General features: G+C 39.2%; 1 non-coding gene across 1 annotated transcript; it reads left to right on the top strand.

The window, feature by feature from the left end:
* The first annotated feature begins 9,486 nt into the window (after positions 1–9,486).
* On the top strand, positions 9,487–9,590 carry LOC148581236 (small nucleolar RNA R71). The gene has a single exon (XR_015896428.1). It is a non-coding gene; the product is annotated as a small nucleolar RNA R71 (small nucleolar RNA).
* The last annotated feature ends 1,033 nt before the right edge of the window (positions 9,591–10,623 follow it).

Here is a 10,623-nt window from a genome sequence, read left to right on the forward strand (position 1 = left end):
AACTAAATTAAAGGAACATTGAACTTGGAATTGAGAAGAAATAAACCTAAAACTAAGAGAAATCCTAAAACCCAGAGAGAGGAGAGAGCCTCTCTCTCTCTAGAAACTACATTTAAAACCTAAAATTATGTCAATGAAAGTTGTGTGTAAACGTGTCTTGTGTTTCCTCCATTTTGCAGCTTCTATTCTGTGTTTTTCGGGCTTGGAACTGGGCCAAAAAGGAGCCCAGAAATCGCTCCCAGCGCTTTCTGCAACTTTCTGCACGTGGCGCATGTCACGCGTATGCGTCGGTCACGCGTGCGTGTCATTTGGCCAAATTTCTTATCATGTGTACGCGTCAGTCACGCGTATGCGTCGCTTGTCTTCTGCGCTAGGCACGCGTACGCATCGTCCATGCGTGCGCGTCGCTGCCAATTTCTCAAAACTTCATTTTTCGCGTTCCTTCCACTTTTGCATGTTTCCTTTCCATCCTCTAAGTCATTCCTGCCCTATAAAGCCTGAAAACACTTAACACACAGATCACGGCATCAAATGGTAGTAAAGGATAATTAAAATTGACAGTTTTAAGGCCTAGGAAACATGTTTTCAACTATATCACAGGATTAGGAAGGAATTGTAAAATCTTGCAAATTATATGAATAAGTGAGCAAAGAATTGATAAAAACCACTCAATTGAGTACAAGATAAACCATAAAATAGTGGTTTATTAATCTCCCCACACTTAAACATTAGCATGTCCTCATGCTAAGCTCAAGAGAAACTGTAAAAGAGTGAAGGCAGAATGGTGGAACTCATGCAATGCAACCTATCTAGATGCAAGCTACCTACATGAATCATGCAATTCTAATTACTATCTACCTATATCTATATATAAGCATACATGTGGTTAAATTGAGTCAAATTTTCAAGGAATCATATATGCACAACCAAGGACTAAATCGAAACACATTCACAATTGAGTTGAGTCAATCAAAAGAGTTCACAAACTTGCAAGACAAGCAATGATCAAACATGGACATATGGAGATGAGCCATTGAACCCTCACTGGATTTGTATATGCACTCTAATCACTCAGTGTTTGGGGTTAATGACTCTACTCTTCTCTAGTCATGCTTTCTAAGACTTTGTTCTTCATCTAACCAATCAACAAATATTTAATGTACAAATGCAAACATCATGAGGTCTTTTCAAGGTTGTAATGGGGTTAAGGCAAGGGTGAGGATATATGTGTGGCCAAGTGAGCTATAAACTGAATCCTTGACTAACCTAAGCTTTCACCTAACATACACATATTCTATGTACTTTTAAAATCATGCTTAGCTACCCATAATTCTCACTTTTGCATTACATACTTATGTACCAAATTATCTTAAATCTTTTCATATATGCATTGATCTTTTATTGAACTTAACACTGGGGTAATTTTGTCCCCTTATTTTATTTAGTTACTTATATTGTAGACTTTTTTTTGAACATAAAAATAAACATAACATATCAATACACATGAGTTTTTAATTTTTCTGGTCTCACATGAGTATGCACCCAAATTTTCAATATCTTGTCAATTCAACACTTTCTTATCAACCCAAGTTTCCTCGGTTCCCCACACTTAATTGATACACAATCTCTATCTTAAGCTAACCAAAGATTCAATTTGGGGTAATTAATTTGTTTTTCTGCTTAAGGCTAGTGATGTGGTAAAATACAAAATAAATGGGGATTAAAAGGCTCAAAGTGGTAAACAATTTGATTAAAAGGGTAGACTATTTGGAATAAGTGAGCTAATGACAAATGATGGCCTCAATCATATGCAAGCATGTAAATACACTAAACAATGGACATATAGAATAGAACAAAGTAAAGTCTGCAATCATAGTGAAGAAACATACAAGAATAAAATATTATGGTTAAATAATGTAACCATACAATTAAGCTCAAAATCTCACGGGTTGTGTGTTCTTTTGGCTCAAAAACCATATTCCGATTATATATATCTTGCAAGTTACCAAAAAGGGTTTTAACTCAATTCAATGTGAATCTTAAATGCCTTTCTAAAAAATAAATATCTTCCTTGAAAATGTCATCCATTGACCAACATTTATTATGTATATATTATATATATATATATATATATATATACATATATATATATATATATATATATATATACTAAGTGAAATGTTGTGATTATGAAAACTAAAAGTTTTTAGTTTACTCCCTATTTTCAATTAAATCAATTTCTCATATGCTAAAAAGGGTAAACTAAACTTAATAATCCATGTTTTTCTATATCACAACTAATAAACTAAAGGTGCAATTTAAACTAAATATTTAAGATATATACAGCCCAAAGTGCAAAATGTAACAAAGTAAAAATAAACAGAAGTACAGTAAAATAAGAATGTGCAAGTGCAAAAAGAAAAATAAAATAAAATAAAATAAAACAAAACAAAAAAATGAAGCAAAATAGGATAAAAGGGTCTGAAATAGTTCACAAAAATAAAATCCACCAGAGATGGCGACCTCCCCACAATTAGATCACAGCATCGTCCTCGATGCTCTAGTCAAGCTGGGTGTGAAGGATCGTCGCCTACAGAAGTGTGTGCTGCTGGCTCTGTGGGATCTAGCTGTGGAGGGGCCTGTGGCTCTACGGGCTGCTCAAGCTGAGGCTCCTCCTACTGTGCATGCTGCTGGTCCTCCACCTGTGCCTCCTCATCCTGCTCATCCTCCTCCGCCTCCTTAGAGTGCTCCGATGCTTTGAGAGGATCGGAGGGGATGTCAGTGTGCCCAGTCCTCATCATCAGCTTCAGATGCTCATAGCATCGCTTGTTGCGACGCTCAGACTGCTCAATACGCCGCTGAGTGCGGCGCTCCATCTGATCAAGGCGCCGAAAGAGTCGGTGCACTAGATGGTAGATGGGCTGGGAAGCGGGTGAAGGTGCTGTGGATGTGGGAGGTGCAGCTGGCACTGAAGGTGCTGCGAAGGATGTGGCTGTGTCAGTAGAGGTAGTAAGAGAAGGTGGTGTGTGGCCTAAACCTTCGAACCGCTTGCCGTGTGGAATAATCTTTCTTCAGTCGGCAGCCGGTGGCTTCTCATCCTCAAGCTCCCAAGGTACCTCAGCTCGGCGGGCCATCTGGGTAATTGATGAGCGGATAATTTATACGCTTTTTGGCACTGTTTTTAGATAGTTTTTAGTATATTTTAGTTAGTTTTTATTATATTTTTATTAGAGGCTGAAAAAGGACTGCAGATGCTGTTGGATTCTGACCTCCCTGCACTCAAAGTGGATTTTCTGGAGCTACAGAAGCCCAATTGGCACGCTCTCAATTGCGTTGGAAAGTGGACATTCTGGGCTTTCCAGAAATATATAATAGTCCATACTTTGCCCGAGATTTTATGGCCCAAACCGGCGTTACAAGTTAGCATAAAAATTCTGGCGTCAAAACGCCAGAACTGGCATAAAAGATGGAGTTAAACACCCAAACTGGCACAAAAGCTGGTGTTTAACTCCAAGAAAAGTCTCTACATATGAAAGCTTCAATGCTCAGCCCAAGCACACACCAAGTGGGCCTGGAAGAAGATTTCTGCATTAATTACTTATTTCTGTAACCCTAGGCTACTAGTTCTCAATAAATAGGACTTTTTACTATTGTATTTTACATCTTTCAATCTATCTTTTAATCATGTTTTGATGATTGAACCCTCTTTGGGAGGCTGGCCATTCGGCCATGCCTAGACCTTTTGTTCTTATGTATTTTCAATGGTGGAGTTTCTACACACCATAGACTAAGGTGTGAAGCTCTGCTGTTCCTCATGAATTAATGCAAAGTACTATTATTTTTCTATTCAACTCAAGCCTATTTCTTTTCTAAGATATACACTCGTTCTTGAACCTGACGAATGTGATGATCCATGACACTCATCATCATTCTCACCTATGAACGTGTGCCTGACAACCACTTCCGTTCTACTTGCAATAGGTTGAGTGCGTATCTCTTAGCCTCCTGATTCATGACTGGTTTACGAAATTGTGATCTCTAGGCTCGAACAATCCCTGGTAATGGCTCCAAAGCTTGGTGCTCTGATCTTAATTCATAATTGTCACAACTTCGATACAACTAACCAGCAAGTGCACTGGGTCGTCCAAGTAATACCTTACGTGAGTAAGGGTCGAATCCCACGGAGATTGTTGGTATGAAGTAAGCTATGGTCACCTTGTAAATCTCAGTCAGGCAGATATAAAACAGTGATATAGTTTTCGAATAATGAATAATAAAATAGGGATAGAGATACTTATGTAAATCATTGGTAGGAATTTCAGATAAGCGAATGGAGATGCTTTTCGTTCCTCTGAACCTCTGCTTTCCTGCTATCTTCATCCAATCAGTCTTACTCCTTTCCATGGCTGGCTTTATGCAAGGGCATCACCGTTGTCAGTGGCTACATCCCCTCCTCTCAGTGAATAATATGCTCACGCACCCTGTCACGGCACGGCTATTCATCTGTCGGTTCCCGATCATGCTGGAATAGGATTCACCCTCCTTTTGCGTCTGTCACTAACGCCCAGCACTCGCGAGTTTGAAGCTCGTCACAGTCATTCAATCATTGAATCCTACTCAGAATACCACAGACAAGGTTTAGACCTTCCAGATTCTCTTGAATGCCGCCATCATTCTAGCTTACGCCACGAAGATTCCGGTTAAGAGATCTAAGAGATATTCATTCTAGCTTATTTCATGTAGAACAGAAGTGTTTGTCAGGCACGCGTTCATAAAGGAGAAGGATGATGAGCGTCACACATAATCATCACCTTCATCACGTTCTTGGGTGCGAATGGATATCTTAGAAGTGAAATAAGATGAATTGAATAGAAAACAGTAGTACTTTGCATTAATCTTTGAGGAACAGCAGAGCTCCACACCTTAATCTATGGAGTGTAGAAACTCTACCGTTGAAAATACATAAGTTAAGGTCTAGGCATGGCCGAGAGGCCAGCCCCTCTGATCTAAGAACCAGGCGTCCAAAGATGCCTAATACAATAGTAAGAGGTCCTATTTATAATAAACTAGCTACTAGGGTTTACATGAGTAAGTATTTGATGTATAAATCCACTTCCGGGGCCCACTTGGTGTGTGTTTGGGCTGAGCTTAAGTGTTGCACGTGCAGAGGCCAATTGTGGAGTTGAACGCCAGTTTTTGTGCCAGTTTGGGCGTTCAACTCTGGTTTTGGATCCTTTTCTGGCGCTGGACGCCAGATTTGGGTAGAAAGCTGGCGTTGAACGCCAGTTTACGTCGTCAATTCTTGGCCAAAGAATGGACTATTATATATTTCTGGAAAGCCCTGGATGTCTAATTTCCAACGCAATTGGAAGCGCGCCATTTCGAGTTCTGTAGCTCCAGAAAATCCACTTTGAGTGCAGGGAGGTCAGAATCCAACAGCATCAGCAGTCCTTCTTCAACCTCTGAATCTGATTTCTGCTCAAGTCCCTCAATTTCAGCCAGAAAATACCTGAAATCACAGAAAAACACACAAACTCATAGTGAAGTCCAAAAATGTGAATTTAACATAAAAACTTATGAAAACATCCCTAAAAGTAACTAGATCCTACTAAAAACATACTAAAAACAATGCCAAAAAGCGTATAAATTATCCGCTCATCACAACACCAAACTAAATTGTTGCTTGTCCCCAAGCAACTGAAATCAAATAGGATAAAAAGAAGAGAATATACTATAAATTCCAAACTATCAATGAAACAGAGCTTCAATCATATGAGCGGGACTTATAGCTTTTTGCCTCTTGAATAGTTTTGGCATCTCACTTTATCCATTGAAGTTTAGAATGATTGGCATCTATAGGAACTTCAGATTTCGAATAGTGTTATTGACTCTCCTAGTTCAGTATGATGATTCTTGAACACAGCTTCTTTATGAGTCTTGGCCGTGGCCCTAAGCACTTTGTTTTCCAGTATTACCACCGGATACATCAATGCCACAGACACATAATTGGGTGAACCTTTTCAGATTGTGACTCAGCTTTGCTAGAGTCCCCAATTAGAGGTGTCCAGGGTTCTTAAGCACACTCTTTTTTTGCTTTGGACCTTGACTTTAACCGCTCAGTCTCAAGTTTTCACTTGACACCTACACGCCACAAGCACATGGTTAGGGACAGCTTGGTTTAGCCGCTTAGACCAGGATTTTATTCCTTTAGGCCCTCCTATCCACTGATGCTCAAAGCCTTGGGATCCTTTTTATTTGCCCTTGCCTTTTCGTTTTAAGGGTTATTGGCTTTTTCTGCTTGCTTTTTCTTTCTATATATATATATATATATTTTTTTTTTTTTTACATTTTTTTTTCTCTGCAAGCTTTGCTCTTTGCTGCTTTTTCTTGCTTCAAGAATCATTTTTATGATTTTTCAGATTATCAAATAACATGTCTCCTAGTCATCATTCTTTCAAGAGCCAACATATTTAACATTCTTAAACAACAACTTCAAAAGACATATGCACTGTTCAAGCATACATTCAGAAAACAAGAAGCATTATCACCACATCAATATAATTAAACTAAGTTCAAGGATAAATTCAAAACTCATGTACTTCTTGTTCTTTTGAATTAAAATAGTTTTTATTTTAAGAGAGGTGATGGATTTATAGGACATTCATAACTTTAAGACAGAGTTACTAACTACTAATGATCATGTAATGAAGACACAAACATAGATAAGCACAAAATATAGAAAATGAAAAATAGAGAAAGTAAGAACAAGGAATGAGTCCACCTTAGTGATGTCCTTGAGCTCTTCTATGTCTCTTCCTTGCCTTGGCTGCTCCTCCTTCATTGCTTTTAGATCTTCTCTGATTTCATGAAGGATGATGGAGTGCTCTTGATGTTCCACCCTTAGTTGCTTCCAATAATTGTGTGGAAGAAAATGTATTCCCTGAGGTATCTCAGGGATCTCTTGATTTGCAGTCAAATGTTCTACCACTGAGCTATAGACCCTTGATGGAAGCTTTTGTCTTCCCTTTCCTCTTTCTAGAGGTTTCTCTGGCCTTAGGTGCCATCAATGGTTATGGAAAAAACAAAAAAGCTATGCTTTTACCACACCAAACTTAGAATGTTGCTCGCCCTCGAGCAAAAGAAGAAAGAATAGAAGAATAAGAAGAAGATATGGAGGAGATGGATGGGAGTGTGTATTCGGCCATATGGGTGGGATTGGGTGGGAGAGAGATGTTGAATTTTTGAAGGTAGTGGGTGTATAGATGTGAGTGGTAAATGGAAAAAAAGAAGGGATGATCATGAATGGAAAGAGAGATGATGAGGTAGGTGGGGATCCTGTGGGGTCCACAGATCCTGAGATGATCCTGTGGGGTCCACAAATCCTGAGGTGTCAAGGCATTTACATCCCTGCACCAATTTAGGCATGTAAAATGCCCTTGCACACAACTCTGGGCGTTCAGCGCCAGGTTGGTGCTCATTTTGGGCGTTCAACGCCCCTTTGCTGCCATTTCTGGCGTTGAACGCCAGAACCATGCTTGTTCTGGGCGTTCAGCGCCAGAACTATGCTCTGTTCTGGCGTTTGAACGCCAGACAGATGCTCCTCCAGGGTGTGATTTTTCTTCTGCTGTTTTTGATTCTGTTTTCAATTTTTATATTTATTTTGTGACTCCTCATGATCATGAACCTATAAAGACACATAACTAAGAAAAATATAGTTAGATAAATAAACATTGGGTTGCCTCCCAACAAGCGCTTCTTTAATGTCAATAGCTTGACAGTGGGCTCTCATGGAGCCTCACAGATGTGCAGAGCTTTGTTGAGACTCTCCAACACCAAACTTAGAGTTTGGATATGGGAGTTCAACACCAAACTTAGAGTTTGGTTGTGGCCTCCCAACACCAAACTTAGAGTTTGACTGTTGGGGGCTCTGGTTGACTCTGCTTGGAGAGAAACTTTTTCTGCTTCCTCTCCATGGTTGCAGAGGGAGATCCTTGAGTTTTAAACACAAGGGAGTTCTCATTCCATTGAAGGAATATTTCACCTCTGTCAACATCAATCACAGCTCTTGCTGTGGCCAGGAAAGGTCTTCCTAGGATGATGGATTCATCCTCTTCCTTTCTAGTATCCAGGACTATGAAATCAGTAGGTATGTAAAGGCCCTCAACCTTTACTAATACATCTTCTACTTGTCCATAAGCCTGTTTTCTTGAGCTGTTTGCCATCTCTAGTGAGATTTTAGCAGCTTGCACCCCATAGATTCCTAGTTTCTCTATTACAGAGAGGGGCATGAGGTTTATCCCTGAACCAAGGTCACACAGAGCCTTAAAGATCATGGTGCCTATGGTACAAGGTATTATGAACTTTCCAGGATCCTGTCTCTTCTGAGGCAATGTCAGTTGATCCAGATCACTTAGTTCATTGATGAACAAGGGAGGTTCAACTTCCCAAGCATCAATGCCAAATAATTTGGCATTCAGCTTCATGATTGCACCAAGAAACTTGGCAGTTTGCTCTTCAGTGACATCCTCATTCTCTTCAGAAGAGGAATACTCATCAGAGCTCATGAAGGGTATAAGGAGGTTCAATGGAATCTCTATGGTCTCTAGATGAGCCTCAGAGTCCTTTGGTTCCTCAGAGGGAAGCTCCTTATTGATCACTGGATGTCCCAGGAGGTCTTCCTCCTTGGGATTCACGTCCTCTCCTCTCCTCACAGGTTCGGCCATGGTGCTTATGTCAATGGCCTTGCACTCTCCTTTTGGATTCTCTTCTGTATTACTTGGGAGAGTACTAGGAGGGATTTCAGTGATCCTTTTACTCAGCTGGCCCACTTGTGCTTCCAGATTTCTAATGGAAGACCTTGTTTCATTCATGAAACTTACAGTGGCCTTAGATAGATCAGAGACTAGATTTGCTAAATTAGAAGCATTTTGTTCAGAGTTCTCTGTCTGTTGCTGAGTTGATGATGGAAAAGGTTTATTATTGTTAAACCTGTTTCTTCCACCATTATTAAAGCCTTGTTGGGGATTTTGATCCTTCCATGAGAAATTTGGATGATTTCTCCATGTTGAGTTATAGGTGTTTCCATAAGGTTCACCTAAGTAATTTACCTTTGCTATTGCAGGGTTCTCAGGATCATAAGCTTCTTCTTCAGAAGATGCCTCTTGAGTACTGTTGGATGCAGCTTGCATTCCATGCAGACTCTGAGAAATCATATTGACTTGCTGAGTCAATATTTTGTTCTGAGCCAATATGGCATTCAGAGTATCAACTTCAAGAACTCCCTTCTTTATAGGCGTCCCATTACTCACAGGATTCCTTTCAGAAGTGTACATGAACTGGTTATTAGCAACCATGTCAATGAGTTCTTGAGCTTCTGCAGGCGTTTTCTTTAGGTGAATGGATCCACCTGCAGAAGTGTCCAGTGACATCTTTGATAGCTCAGATAAACCATCATAGAATATATCCAGGATGGTCCATTCTGAGAGCATGTCAGAAGGACACTTTTTGGTCAACTGTTTGTATCTTTCCCAAGCTTCATAGAGGGATTCACCTTCTTTCTGTCTGAAGGTTTGAACATCAGCTCTAAGCTTGCTCAGCTTTTGAGGAGGAAAGTACTTGGCTAAGAAAGCCGTGACCAGCTTATCCCAAGAGTTCAGGCTGTCTTTAGGTTGAGAATCCAACCATAATCTAGCTCTGTCTCTTACAGCAAAAGGGAAAAGCATGAGCCTGTAGACTTCAGGATCTACTCCATTAGTCTTAACAGTATCACATATCTGCAAGAATTCAGTTAAGAACTGAAAGGGATCTTCAGATGAAAGTCCATGAAACTTGTAGTTCTGCTGCATCAGAGAAACTAATTGAGGTTTCAGCTCAAAGTTGTTTGCTCCAATGGTAGGAATGGAGATGCTTCTTCCATGTAAATTGGAATTAGGTGCAGTGAAGTCACCAAGCATCTTCCTTATATTATTATTATTTTCGGCTGCCATCTCCTTTTCCTGTTCGAAAATTTCTGAAAGGTTATCTCTGGATTGTTGTATTTTAGCTTCTCTTAATTTTTTTTTCTTCAGAGTCCTTTCAGGTTCTGGATCTGCTTTAACAAGAATGTTCTTGTCCTTGCTCCTGCTCATATGACAAAGAAGATGGCACAGAAAAAATAGTAATAATAATATGGATCCTTTATACCACAGTATAGGGATCCTTGTGTTAGTAGAAGAAAAGAAGGGAAGAAAATCTGAACTCAGAGAGAGAGGGGGTTCGGATTTTTGGAGAGTTGAAGGAAAGATGTTAGTATATCAATAAACAAATAGAAGAAGATGAGAGGGGGAAGTGAATTTTAGAAAACAATTTTTGAAAAAGAGTTAGTGATTTTTGAAAATAGTTTTTGAAAAAGGTTAGCATTTTTTTTCGAAAAAAATTTTTTTTAAATAAAAAATAAAAATAATTAGTTAATAAAAAAGAAATTTTTGAAAAAGAGGGAAGATATTTTCGAAAATTAGAGAGAGAGAGTTAGTTAGGTAGTTTTGAAAAAGTTAAGAAACAAACAAAAAGTTAGTTTGTTAGTTGAAACAAATTTGAAAAGATAAGAAGTTGGGAAGTTAGAAAAGATATTTTGAAAAGATATTT

Source organism: Arachis ipaensis, chromosome B10 (assembly GCF_059453495.1).
Source record: "Arachis ipaensis isolate K30076 ecotype BB chromosome B10, ASM5945349v1, whole genome shotgun sequence".
Classification (NCBI taxonomy): Eukaryota; Viridiplantae; Streptophyta; class Magnoliopsida; order Fabales; family Fabaceae; genus Arachis; species Arachis ipaensis.